We start from the raw sequence: 14843 nt of genomic DNA on the forward strand, positions 1-14843 counted from the left end.
CTCCTTTGAATTGATGCATTCCCCTACTTTATAGCCTGTAGTCTGTGTGTTCTGCACCTGGATCTGGGCCAAGAGGGCTTCAGAAATCGCTGGGGGCGTATTCTGTAAATTCTGATACGTGGCCTTTGTCACGCGTCCGCATGGGTCACGCGGTCGCATCGGTCACGCGTCCGCATCGTATGCGCTATGCTCAAGTCGCGCGGCCGCGTCAGTCATGCGGCCGCGTCGCTGCTTCTTCGCGCCTGGCACGCGATCGCATCGTCCATGCGATTGCGTGGATGCCAGTTTCTTCAAAACTCCGTTTCGCATTTTTCTTCCATTTTTGTACGTTTCCTTTTCCATCCTTTAAGTCATTCTGCCTTAGAAAATCTGAAACTACTCAACACACTAATCACGGCATCGAATGGAAGTAAAGGTAATTAAAATAATTAATTTTAAAGCTTAGGAAACATGTTTTTCACATACATCACATAATAAGGAAGGGAAAGTAAAACCATGCAATTAATATGAATAAGTGGGTGAAGGATTGAATAAATCACTCAAACTAAGCACAAAATAACTCATGAAATATGGGTTTATCAACCTCCCCACACTTAAACAATAGCATGTCCTCATGCTAAATCCAAGGTAAAGAATAAGGTAAGGTTAAAGTGGTGGAATGTTATGCAATGCAACCTATTCTAAATGCATCTACCTAAATGAGTCATGCAATTCTAATTTATCCACTCATATATAAAGCTTACACATAGTCAATTTAATTCACATTTGCAAGGAGTCATATATATATATAGCCAACCCTTAAATGATAAAGCATTTTTGCAAATGAGATGGGAAATAAAAATATTGTACAAACTTGCAAAACAATTAGTAAATTAAGCACAGATATATGTTGATGGGTTATTGAACCCTCACTGGATTTTGTGTTTACCCTCTAGTCACTCAGTGTTTATTGGGTTTATTCACTCTACTTTTCTTTTTAATCCTACTTTCTATAACTTTGTTCTTCATCTAACCAATCAACAATTATAGAGTACAGTCATACCAAAAATCATGAGGTCTTTAATTAAGGTTGTAATGGGGCCAAGGTAAAGGTAAGGATATATGTATAAGGCTAAGTGAGCTAATAAGTGAATCCTTAATTAGACTAAGATCTCACCTAACATACATATTTAGTAGAACAAGCTTCTTTACCGATTTCCCCATATTATCCCACTTGTTGTTACATGCTCATGTTTTAATTTTTATTTTTTTATCCCATGTGCATTGCTTTTATTTTGCATTGGAGAATTTTTTTGTATCCCCTTTTATTAAATGCTGAAAAATAACCTTTTTTTTAATGCACATGGTAATTGAATCACTTTGACTTCTCATGAGCATGCTTCCCAAATTTTATTTTATTTCTTTTAACTTTTCTACCTTTTGTTTTTATCATCCATGTTCCCAATAGGTTCCCCACATTTTAATCTATTCAAAATTTTCTATCTTAAGCTAACCAAGGATTCAACTTGGAATTTTATTTTGTTTTTCTGCTTAAGGCTAGTAGTGTGGCTAAATAGAATAAAAGGGATTTTAAAGGCTCAAGGGGGCTAACAAGGGTGATGTGAAAGGTAGGTTATTTTGGGATAAGTGAGCTAAAATCAAATGATGGCTTCAATCATTCTTTTGGTATGTATCTATATTCTATATTCTATAATTGGACATATAGATTAAAGCAAAGTAAAGAACATCAGAATAAAAAGAAGCGAAACACACAGGAATGAAATTATGGTTTGAATGCAACCACACAATTAAGCTCAAGACTCACAGGCTGTGTGTTCTCTAACTCAAGCATCATATATCATTCATATATGTTATGCAGGTTTAGTTAAAAATTCCCATTATTCTCATAAAAAAAATTTATTTAGGGTAGCTTTTAAAGTTTTAATGTTCCTCCTTAATTCACAAATGCAGTTTAAAGCTTACAATAGAAGAATTTGAAGTCCTTAATACTAAATAGATATCCTTTTATTCCACGAAGCATGTTAAGGAATGCAAACATACATACACATTGAAACTAAATAAAGTAACACCTCATTTAAATCCCTAAAGAAGCCACCTTAAAGTAAGTAAGTATTATCTTGGATCTTGGGTTTTGAGAATACGGGTAGTACCACTTTGTGACGCCTCACTTTTTCTTGTCAATTTATGAGAAGCAAAAAGTGAATCCGAAAACAAATTTAAAGAAATCAAAAAGCAAAAAATTAGAAAAACTAAAATAAAAATAGATGATATATTTATGATAAGAGTATAGATGGAACAAATGACTATTACATTTATAGATGGAACCATAGCAATAGCCTCCTTCACTATTTTTTTTGGGCAAAGATTACTAAGGACACACAACTGCAACAAATTCAAGTAAACACATATTTCATATATCATAATGTGCAAAATGTGAAACTTGGTTCCGAAACATAATTCACTAAAGGAACAAAGATATTAACCCAAACTCAGCCAATTGATATTGTGTAAGAATTTTGTACTTTTTTTAAGATAAAAAATTCACAATTTTCATGCATGATGTTACAATACCACAATCCATACACACACATCATGTCACAAATTCACAATCCTCAACTCTAATGCTTTTAAATTAAAGTTTCAAGCTTCTTAATTCTCAACTCCACATAATGAATTATATACTAAATTCTTCGGTAAGGTGTACGAACTAAATTGATAATTGCATAACTAAACTACATATCACAAATTAGTAGTCACAATAATAAAATCTAGTCATTGTTTGAGTAACTTATTCTTAGTAAGATAGAGTTATGAACTCAAACAATGTTAGTGGAAAAATGATGGGAGAAAATAAAAAATAAATCTAAGAAATTTCAGCAACATATTGCCTAGTTTAAGTCATGACTGATTTTGCGGTGTACACAAAGCCTTTTTATTAAATATAATATACTAAAATTTATAAGAGATACAAAGAGAGAAAAAATGACTAACCTCTCTTGCTTCATTCATCAAGGCAATAAAAACTAAACAAAAGTAGATTGTTTGAGTATGTAAATTTGTCATGAGAATAACAATAGCTATATGGCCAACATGAACATAAAAGCTGTTAACCTTACTCTTTTAATTTAGTCAGAGTGATTAAAATATCTAACATAGGAAATAATAATGAATTGATAATGAGACATAAGTGATGGTGGATTTAATGTGTCAAGAATGAGAATATACTTTAAAAAAGATTATTTAAATTTTTTATTGCAACAGCAAACAAAATGCAACTTTAATCAAATAATTAGATGCTTTTTAAAAATTACAACAAATATAATAAAATATTATACAATCTGATGTAAAGAGCAATTTTCAAAAAAAAAAAAAACAACAAAATACAATAAAATATTATAAAATCTCATGTAAAGAACAATTTTGAAAAGCTTTATCTACCTAAAATGTGAGTACATGAAATACATTTTTTGGTTCCTTTTGAAACAATCGCGATCATGTAGTGTAGTGTAAATGAGAATAACAACTAGATCTTTAATTATTACACATAATTGTTGTAACCAACAAAGAATTAGGTAATAACAACATAAACTCTCTACCTTACCCCAAATGAGTACACTTTTTGAGTGTTTTCAACTAAAAATTGTAGCTAATTATCAATATAAAATTTGGTCAAGTCATCAAATTTAGTTAATTTTCATGTGAGGTCCTTCCAAGTTCGAAAGCATTCAGAGTTATTTTATGCCATTGGACAGGAATTGTGTTTCTTAAAGTGTACCAAATAAGCTACCAACTCACTAAATAAATAGCATACATTGTACATCAGCATAATTTCTATATACATATAGAAATATTTCAGATTGTTAATTAATTATATAATATTGTTACCTGACGTGAATATTTGGTCCAGGAGGTGAAATTTTTTTAGCTTGGTAACTTGAAGGTTCATCAATACGACCCGACAAAGTTCTTACTTGGCATCCAGACTTTGTGTTGCAATTACAGGTTTCAAACACCATTCGAGAGTGATTAAATTCTAGCTCAGATAATTAAGTTGAGTTGCAAGATAACAAAAAAAAAAAAATACTCAGATGCTTTAAAACAACCACCACCGACAATAAAGATGGCAAAACCGTCACCTGAACCTGATTTTTAGACGAAGCAAGAATCAGTTGTTAAAAGCATGAAGTAGTGTTTCTGATTGAGAATTTTAGCAGAATGTCTGTTAAGTAGCTATTAAGCCACTAACCTCGATACTGGATGATACTGGACCTCGTTTATGTCTACTTCGAAGCTGTTCTGTGCTCCTTTACCTTTTCTCTTCCACTAAATTTTCTTGCCATCTCTCTTCTTATGCTGGGTGCAGCTTTTGCTGTCATGGCTTTCAGAGGGTGATCATGAGAAGAGAATAGGGGAATGGTTTAGATAGAAGAAGGAGACCATGAGAGTAAAAGAAAGAGGAAGAGAGACTCACAAAAGAGAGAGAGAGATGAATGAGTACTGATATTTAATTTCTAGAGTCAAATTTAGGCAAAAAAATTCCCACTTAAATTTGGGATTACTAAAATGTGAGAACAGAAGGAAATAGAGATTCTCTTAGATGGGTTCAACAGAACTGAAACACAGGCAATACAACCATGAATTTGAAAATCAAATTACGGCGCCAAAACTAAACCCCTATTTACCAGGAAAGAACGTGGCTGGCAATCCAATGTTAACCTTAATCCACTAATCAGAAGTTAGCATTTCCGATTTCTTTCGCTAAATCATGGTTTTGGGATTGCTGCAACATTGCCTCCTTTTAACTCACTGGACAAATCTCTCCTTCCTCCCTTTTCAGGTGGGAATTTTTCATCAAGGAGGAAAAAACAAATTTGGGGATGTAGTTTGGGAGATGCTAATTATAGAATTATGTATTACTTGCTGGGCAAATTATTGAAACGCCCAGGCATCACCGAAAGCAAGTTGCCACAAGGGAAAATAGGGTTTTATTATTCAAAAAGTCTATCTCCACGCGTTGTTTTGTGAGAAATTGATCATAGTGCAAAACAGCGTGTGAATTTACTGTTTAACTAGTTAACTATTTTATATTAATAGATATGCAAAAAGATTCTGTCAGTATCACCCACCCTCTGTTGGGAATAAATAGCATGGCCACAATCCAATCAATCTTGTGTCAATAAATTAGTTATTGTAATTATATTAAAATGTTAATAAAATAAGGTCTTTGATTAAATTTAGAGATTTATCAATGTGATAGTGATCATAATATTGAGAGATAAATATTTTATAATTTAATCTAAATTATTTTTGGTCATAGGAGAGATTAATAGATCTCTTTTATTAAATTATATATAGATGGTGTATATAGGGATATGACCATTGAACTGACTCACTTTGAGAATTCCTAGTGGTTGTAATTACCGCATATTTGTCAATAGGATATTCTCAAGATGAACATGGTAATAGAGTTTCCTTTGACATGTGACTATCATAGTAATTAATAATGTATTTATTATACTTTAATTCCGGACACCTAATACCCTAGGGTGCTAGTTGAATGGATATCGCGTATGATTTAAATACTTGTAGAATTAATGATTAGTCAATAAGAAATCTGTCAACTCTCACTAAAGAGTTTGAACTCTATGATTATAATGACTGAGATGAATAAAAACTTGGCCAAGGGGATTGAATGAATGAAGAAATGAGTTTTTTAAGTCATTCACAGTTCATTATAATAATGGTAACAAGTTAGAGTTTAACAATTAACCATACTCTAAGGGTTAACCAAGAGCTTGAAAGATGGAAGGAACTATACTTTGTTCTTCTCGGGTTCTTAGTAAAAATATATTACTTCATGCTATCGGGTCGTTAAGGAGTGTTGCTAGACGCCAACCTTGATTAGTAAATTTAGTATGACTAATTTACTACCTGCTTAATATTGAACCTATGGGGTCACACACTAACGAGTGTTCTAATCTTTGACGATGTAGAATTATTTAATTATTATTTTGATTTGGTCAAATAAATAATTATATTAATTCAAATGGAATATTATTATATTCTTTGGTAGCACCAAGAATATAATAATAGTATGATAATTAAGAATATTAAATGAGATTTCAGAATAATTAGTTATTCTATTTCTAAATTTGAATTCTAAATTTGGATGAGATCCTAACTGATTCTGTTTCAAATTGAGTTAGATATGATTCATAAATTTGAAAGATTCAAGTTTAAAATAACAAGATATGATTTAAATTTGAATTGAGATTCAAATTTAAAATCAGTAAAAAATTTCATACTATATATATGTATGCGAAGAGTAGAGAAATAGTAGATGAGAATAAAACACAAGAGTTTTATTCCTTTACCTCTACACACATAAATGTATGTGAGCCTAATTCTTGGAGAAAGATTTTATGGCGTGCAAAGAGTTGCAAGAGGTTTCTCAATTTAGATCAGATGTCCATTGGTCAAGGAGTTGACAACAAAGGTTGATCTCGATGTGCATACGCATAGCGCCTTCGTACCATCGAAGGAGAAAGTAATTTTTACTAGCGTACACAAGTATTTAGATCTAATCTATATATTATTTTTCGAATAAAATTTAAGCACAAAATAGATCTTTAGGATTACTTTCTTTTCTTCCGCTGAGTGTTATGAACACATGGTAATCTTTCAGTGGTATCAGAGCTTTGGCTTTTTGTGTTTAAATCTTTATTCCTATATTTCTAAAAGTTTGTTAATTAATAGGATTAATTCAATTATTTTTTAAGCATGTGATGTAGTTATTTTCATTGAGATAATTTTCTAATAAATTAATAGTTAATTTATTTTAATTTTGATTATTTAATTGTAATTAAATTATCATTCTTTAAAAAATAATAGTTATGATTTTAATCAAATATTTGATTTGATTTTATTTCATCATGACTTTAGTCACATAAAAGAATAAGATACACAAAATAAATTGTTTGTTTGTTTCTTATATATATATAAATGTATATATATTGAGAAGGTCAAATTTGATTTGACAGTTCTATAAAGCTAAATGTTAGTCTATTAAAAATCAAATTTTGATTTGATTGATATGTTTTGGATAGTATAATTTTAGAAATTAATTTTTCTAATATTCTTAATTATAAAGAGCAGCCTGACAACCAAGAGTTTTATTTTTAAAATAATAATCAGTATATACATTTGATGTATTAGGGATTTAATTTTATATTTTTACCTAGACAACCTGGGAGTATAAAATTTAATCCATGAATACTGGTAGAAATTCTCTAACCATAGAGATAAGTCCTAAAAGTTAGGATATTGTCAAAAATAAATTTATCTCTTGTTTACAAGGAACGACCTGACAACCAGGAGACTTGTACTCACGAATAGAATTTATTAATGCATATGATGATGCATAAGGAGAATTTTTTTATACTTGAACCTAGACAATCTAGGGGTATAAAATATAATTCAGTTAAATAATTGTCTGACAACCAGATAATTATTTAGGATTGTAATAGTATGGGATACAATTTAATCATGTTTATTTAGAATAGATATGACTAACAACTTGACAACCAACTTAATCATGTTTAATCATTCATGATTCTAAATAATTTTGACAGAAATATATATCTTAATTTACTTTCATATTTTAAATTTTTAAATATGTCCACCTTTTGTGTAGCATACTTGAAATATATATTACTTCATACTATCGGGTCGTTAAGGAGTGTTGCTAGACGCCAACCTTGATTAGTAAATTTAGTATGACTAATTTACTACCCGCTTAGTATTCAACCTATGGGGTCACACAATAACGAGTGTTATAATCTTTGTTGTAAAATTATTTAATTATTATTTTGATCTGATCAAATAAATAATTATATTAATTCTAATAGAATATTATTATATTCTTTGCTAGCACCAAGAATATAATAATAGTATAATAATTGAGAACATTAAATGAGATTTCAGAATAATTGTAAAACCAGGTTAATTAATGGCTAATTAACCCATAAAATAAAATATATTCTCGAAAGTGAGAAATGAGGTTTTTATGGTTTAATGTGGTAGAGGAATTCAAAATGAGAATTTCGACACAAATTTTAAAGAAATCGGCCCAAAATTAGGCCGAACAGACCAAACCAGGCCAACCGGACCCAATTTGGGCCCAAGGGCCCAGCCAAGCCCCCTTTAATGAGAGAGCTCAGCTCTCTCTTCCCTCCCAAACATAAGAAACACGCTGAAATACACCATGGGAGGAGAAAGGAGAAGCAAATCCTTGGTTTGATTTAAGGTGGCATAACTTTTCGCTCCGAGCTCCGATTGACGCATCGTTTGCGGCCACGCGACCGCGGCGTCGAGCTTTAGAAAATCCATACCAGCAATCTTGAGGTAAGTCACAACTTGCTCTTCGAATCCCAGCCCTTAAATTTCGAATTTATGGAGCAAAAATGTTGAAATTTGTGAGCTCCTTGTGTTATAGGATCAAATTAGCTTGAGGGAAAAGCTTGTTCTTGTTCCCTTGATCCTTGGGCTGGTAAGTACCTCAAACCCTAGTGGATAATTCTGAGTTTTATGGTTTTGGGTTTGAGTTATTGTGTTTTGGTGTGATATTGTGGCTTAGGCTTTGTATATATGTATGTTAGAGCTTGATTGGTGATTTTAGAAGCCTTGGGGTGGAGCACCAAGCTTGGAAATCTGATTGGTGGAGTTGGAAACCTTGGAAGTTGAGTTTGAGAGTGTTCCAGGTGGAACGGAAATCGGCCAAGGTATGGTTTTGGTTTCCTGTATCTAAAATATAATGTGGTGTGAAAACGTAGGCTAGTGACCCTAGGATATGGCTTTGGAATTATTGATGTGGTTGTTGGTTAATTTGAATTGAATTAAAAATTGTATGGATGATGATGATCATGATTATGAGAGGTTGTATAGGTTGATAAAGCATGTATTTTTGTATGTTTTGTGGATTTGATATGTTAGATTGATGAATTGAATGATTGTTGGGAGATTAAGATATGAAACGTTGATTATGATGTAACATTTGGCTAAATATGGTGGAATTGGTGAGTTGATGATTGTATGAGTCATTGGCAATGATTACTGTTGGAAGGATGAGTTTTGGTGGGTTTTTGCATGAGTTGGTAAGTATATGTTTTGAAATTGGGAGTTTATGAGTTTTGGTAAAACTGAAAATCTGATAAACTTCCACGGATCATATCTTGAGTTGTTATTTTCGGAACTTAAGGACTTTTATATCAAATGAAAGGCAATTTTATAGGCTTTAAAATGGTCTAAATTTGGTTGAAAGCTGAATTTTGTGGAAGGAGATGTGATTGTGGGAAGTTCGGGCCAAAAATCTGAATTCTGCAATTTCTGCAGAATTTGTGATTTCTGGTTTGTGTGCGGATGTACAGCCCTGTGCGCACGCACACTCGGCGAGAATTTGGTCCTGTGCGCATGCACAGGCTCGTGTGTACGCACACGCGAAGGCAGGGCTGCTGGTGGTAGCGCCAGCACGCCCTGTGCGCATGCGAAACCAACGAAAGATTGCGAGCTGTGCGTACGCACAGGCCTGTGCGCACGCACACGTTGGGGATGGCTCACTGGTGACAGCACTAGCACACATTGTGTGCGCGCCCCCACCCTAAAGATTTTGCTTTCTGTGCATACGCACAGACCTGTGCGTACGCACATGTCTAAAAATATTCCTGGGCGTGCGCACGCACACCCCTGTGCATACGCACGCGACCCAGTTCTTTTCTAAAACTTTGTTTTCAAGCTCTTTACATTTCCAACAAGCTCGTAACCTTTTGGAATGTTATTTCACACTAGTAAAACCCCAATTTCATCCCTTAAGTCTTAATTTGATGATAAATGCTTAGTGATTGAGGGAAGGCCAGGAAAGGGGTAACTTGTGGGGGAAGAAAAGGGATGTAATGATAAGTATGATGTATAATAATGATGTAAGCGGTTGGGAAGGATGGTAGAGTGCTAAATATGATTTGAGTTGAAAGGGCTGAGTATGGAATTATGATTGGTAGGCCGGAATGACTGAGATATATACTGATGTATGGCTGTGATTATTGCGTATATACTGAATTGATGATTATTATGACTGTTGCACTTCACCTATCTGAGATACGAGTTTTCTTGGATGAAAGCAGTGGCTAGCCACCACGTGCTCCAGGTGAAGACTCGATACTCTGCTGACCTTATGTCGCAAGTGTGGCCGGACACTGTGAAAGTTTCGGATGAGCTCGCCCCCGTGAATATACACCAGTGAGGGTGTTGGATATAAATTATGATTATGTTTGTGGATAACTCGAGTTGGGGATACGCGACAGAGGGACAGTCCAATGGTTAGCTACCAGGACTTGTTGGGCTGGCTTTATAACCGACAGATGAGACTCATCAGCCACGAGGACAGGCATGCATCTTATGCATTATATATGGATTGTCTGGATTGCCTAATTGATTGCATTATTACTTGCTAATTGCTTAATGTCCTATCTGTTTCCTACTTGTGCATTTCTTTGTTGGATATACTTGTGATTGCATCTGTTACTATTGGCGGTTGGGAGGTTTGCAGGATTTGGAAAGTGGATATATATAGTTAGACTGAAGATCTTTAAGTTAGTTGCCTATTTACTTTTGTTATGGTTTAGTTATGTTTATACGCTTTGGTTATAATTTGGAAGTTCTCGGATTGCCTTCGGCTTTCCCAGGACATTACATGTTATATATTTGGGCACTGTTACCATGCTGAGAACCTCTGGTTCTCACCCATGTGGATTTTGTTGTTTTCAAATGCAGGACGTGAGGCCCCTCGCTGAGGCATGCTGGAGACTTCTTTTGGCGGAGATCCTTGTTATCTTGGGATTTTATTTTGGTTTCTATATACCTATTTAGATACTATGTTCTGCACTGTACATGTATTCCGTATTGACTCCTCTTAGAGGTTATTTTGGAGAAATAGGATGTGTATATTGTCTTTTGGGTTGTCTTTTGGGATTTCCTTACTATATATGTATTTATACTGTATGCTCGGACCGGTTATCTCCGCAAGCCGAGTCCTGAGTCTTGATATATGTATTTTGGCACTCTCCTATAAATTTCTTCGCCTTAGTTTGATCTCTAGCTGTTTGTTTACGTTAACGATCGGAGTGTTGCGCTTTTCGATTTATCGGTTTTAATTTACCCACTTTTCTTAAAAAGGCTCCTAGTTATGAACATTTTTGCAATACTATACGTACTAAACTGTATTTTAGAGGTTGTAATACCTCGCCACCTCTGTTTTATGACTTAAGCATAAGACTCTATGTGGTAGGGTTGATGAGCGGATAATTTATACGCTTTTTGGCATTGTTTTTAGTATGTTTTTAGTAGAATCTAGTTACTTTTAGGGATGTTTTCATTAGTTTTTATGCTAAATTCACATTTCTGGACTTTACTATGAGTTTGTGTGTTTTTCTGTGATTTCAGGTATTTTCTGGCTGAAATTGAGGGACTTGAGCAAAAATCAGATTCAGAGGTAGAAGAAGGACTGCTGATGCTGTTGGATTCTGACCTCCCTGCACTCAAAGTAGATTTTCTGGAGCTACAGAACTCAAAATGGAACGCTTCCAATTGCGTTGGAAAGTAGACATCCAGGGATTTCCAGAAATGTATAATAGTCCATACTTTGACCGAGTTTAGATGACGTAAAAGGGCGTTGAACGCCAGTTCTACGCTGCTGTCTGGAGTTAAACGCCAGAAACACGTCACAAACCAGAGTTGAACGCCAGAAATACGTTACAACCTGGCGTTCAACTCCAAAAAGAGCCTCTGCACGTGTAACATTCAAGCTCAGCCCAATCACACACCAAGTGGGCCCCGGAAGTGGATTTATGCATCAATTACTTACTTCTGTAAACCCTAGTAGCTAGTTTATTATAAATAGAACTTTTTACTATTGTATTAGATATCTTTGGACGCCCAGTTCTTAGATCATGGGGGCTGGCCTCTCGGCCGTGCCTGAACCTTTCTCTTATGTATTTTTAACGGTAGAGTTTCTACACTCCATAGATTAAGGTGTGGAGCTCTGCTGTTCCTCAAAGATTAATGCAAAGTACTATTATTTTTCTATTCAATTCAACTTATTCCGCTTCTAAGATATTCATTTGCACTTCAACCTGAATGTGATGAACGTGACAATCATCATCATTCCCTATGAATAGTATTTCTATCCTTATTTTATTATATAATTTCGAAAACTCCATAACTATTTTATATCCGCCTGACTGAGATCTACAAGGTGACCATAGCTTGCTTCATACCAACAATCTCCGTGGGATCGACCCTTACTCACGTAAGGTTTATTACTTGGACGACCCAGTGCACTTGCTGGTTAGTTGTATCGAAGTTGTGAATGAAAAACGATTTATTGGACGACCCTCTTGGCTTATGCAATTTCTTCCTTCTTAGTTGGTAGCTACACACTTTTTCAAAATTTTTCTTGTTCTTTTCATTAACATGCTTTGCAAGAAACTCCTTCAGTAAAACTTTACCATATCAAATATCAATAGAAAAAAAAAGCAAATTAGCAAGAAACTTATCAACAGAACGAAAAAATTAAATTCGAATAGATCAGTAAAGAAACATATGAATTAATAAAAAAAGGCCAAATGCATAAGTATAATGTCTACTATAATAAGAATAATAAGTTCAAATTACACTAACACATCAACCCTCTCCACCTAAAGTAACCACTAACCATTATAACCTATCCCCTTAAAAAGATACTTATTAATACAAAAGTAAATAAAGTAACCTTCAACTTCTCATGAGCTTCATTCATAAAATTTTCCATGCATTCTTTTATTTGGTAAGTATAACTGAAAGAAGAGCGAGTAATTAAACTAATTATCATGTGTTTAGATAGAATGCTAAATTATAGAAAGTAGTAACAAAAGAGCAAGCATAATAACACTTTTTTAGATTAAAGAATGTTGCTGCATTGTTACTTTTATATGATTGAATTCATTTGCTTAGCTTAAGATTTTAGAATACTGAATTACAGAATCATTTAAACAACACTTATAGCTAGTATTCCAATTTAATCTAAATGAATAAAAATAAATCAATAAAGCAAATAGAAGGTAGCAGAAAAACTTACATCCAATGCCTTGGACTCCAATTGCTTTTGTTTTGCAATTCTAATAGATTCATCAAGGAATATTGCCTCCTCATTAGATATGTTGAAATAAGATATTATTCACAAATAAAAAAGAAAGATTGAATCACTAAGGAAAAATCACACATCATTAATTAGCAACATTGTATTTCGAATCCTGCATAAATTGCATTTTAAAAACTTGTAAATGCAATAGAGTGCGGTAAGCAATAATTTTGATTTCTAATGTTAACAAATACATTTGTACTTTACTATGTGTGTAATTTGGCATCTCATTGTAAAGACAAAGAGAAGACTCCAATAACAGAGCAAGATTGGCTAAAAGAAAGGAGCATCAAATATGGAAAAGAAAATCATCACAAATTCTATGCCAAAAGCCTTAGTGAAAAAATACCTGCAGCCATATTCACATATCAAATCATCATCTCATCCATTAAAACAGATTCACCCAGATAATCCAAACAGAAACAGTTATAGTTTAGCTAGTCAATCTGCAAATTATATTATTTGTTGAACAAATATAACACACCATTTCAATGAAATCAAGTGCTTTAAAAAAAACTAAGCTAAAAGATCAACTGATTCCACTAAATTCATATAGTGACTTTCATATATGATGCCATTCCAACAGTGATACTTATTCTCAATTTAAAATAGGTTTTTAATAAAAGGCAGTTTTGATAGTCATTTTGAGCCTAGATATCCACATAGTGCACTAATAAGAACATCTCACTATAAATTTTAGTGGGTTGGATTCTTAAAAAAACTAAATATTTGTGTATAGCAAGAAATTTAACATGAAAATAACCAGACAATTAACACAAACTCATTGATTCAAAAGTTATAGATAAATAAAAGATTGAGATAAATAGAACTTGAAAGTTGACAAATTGATAAGTACTTAACTAAACTATATATCACAAATTAGTAGTTGCAATAATAAATTTTAGTCATGATTTGAGTAACTTATTCTTAGTAAGATAGAGTTATGAAGCTCAAACAATGTCATAGTCGAAAAATGATGGGAGAAAGTAAACAATAAATCTGAGAAATTTCAGCAACATATTGCCTAGTCATGACTGATTTTGTGGTGTACACAAATCCTTTTTGTAACACCCTGAGTACCCTAACCCTTACCTTTAGCCGTAAAGCAAAGGTTAATCAAAGGTCACGACAATTATAAGGCTTATAAAATATCTATATATAGAAAGGAATAATAGTTCTAGAAGCCTGATGAAGAATTAGGCTCAAAAACAGAGTTTCAAATCGCAAACGTTCACACGAAGCTAAAGCGTAAGATACAAGGTATAGATACAAGTGAATGGAACATATATAGATATAAGAGTATAATAATCATGAAGAACTAGCCGCAGCCCACAGAGTTTAAGCCGACTAGTATATACAGACATACAGAGTTATGAAAGTTAAAACAACATATACAAAATATCTCTCTCAAAGTAAGCCTCTAAGGCAAATATAAATACAAAAGTGAGAGAACTAAATCAAAATAACCAAAAGACTCCAAAACATGATAAAGGTCCTTCGCTCTGTCACCATCAAGTAACTCACCGAGGTGGGTTGCGACCTGCATATGAAAAACAACAACAAAGTATGGAATGAGAACCGGAAGTTCTCAGTATGGTAACAGTTCCGAATGATG

Source organism: Arachis ipaensis, chromosome B08 (assembly GCF_000816755.2).
Source record: "Arachis ipaensis cultivar K30076 chromosome B08, Araip1.1, whole genome shotgun sequence".
NCBI classification, from domain to species: Eukaryota; Viridiplantae; Streptophyta; class Magnoliopsida; order Fabales; family Fabaceae; genus Arachis; species Arachis ipaensis.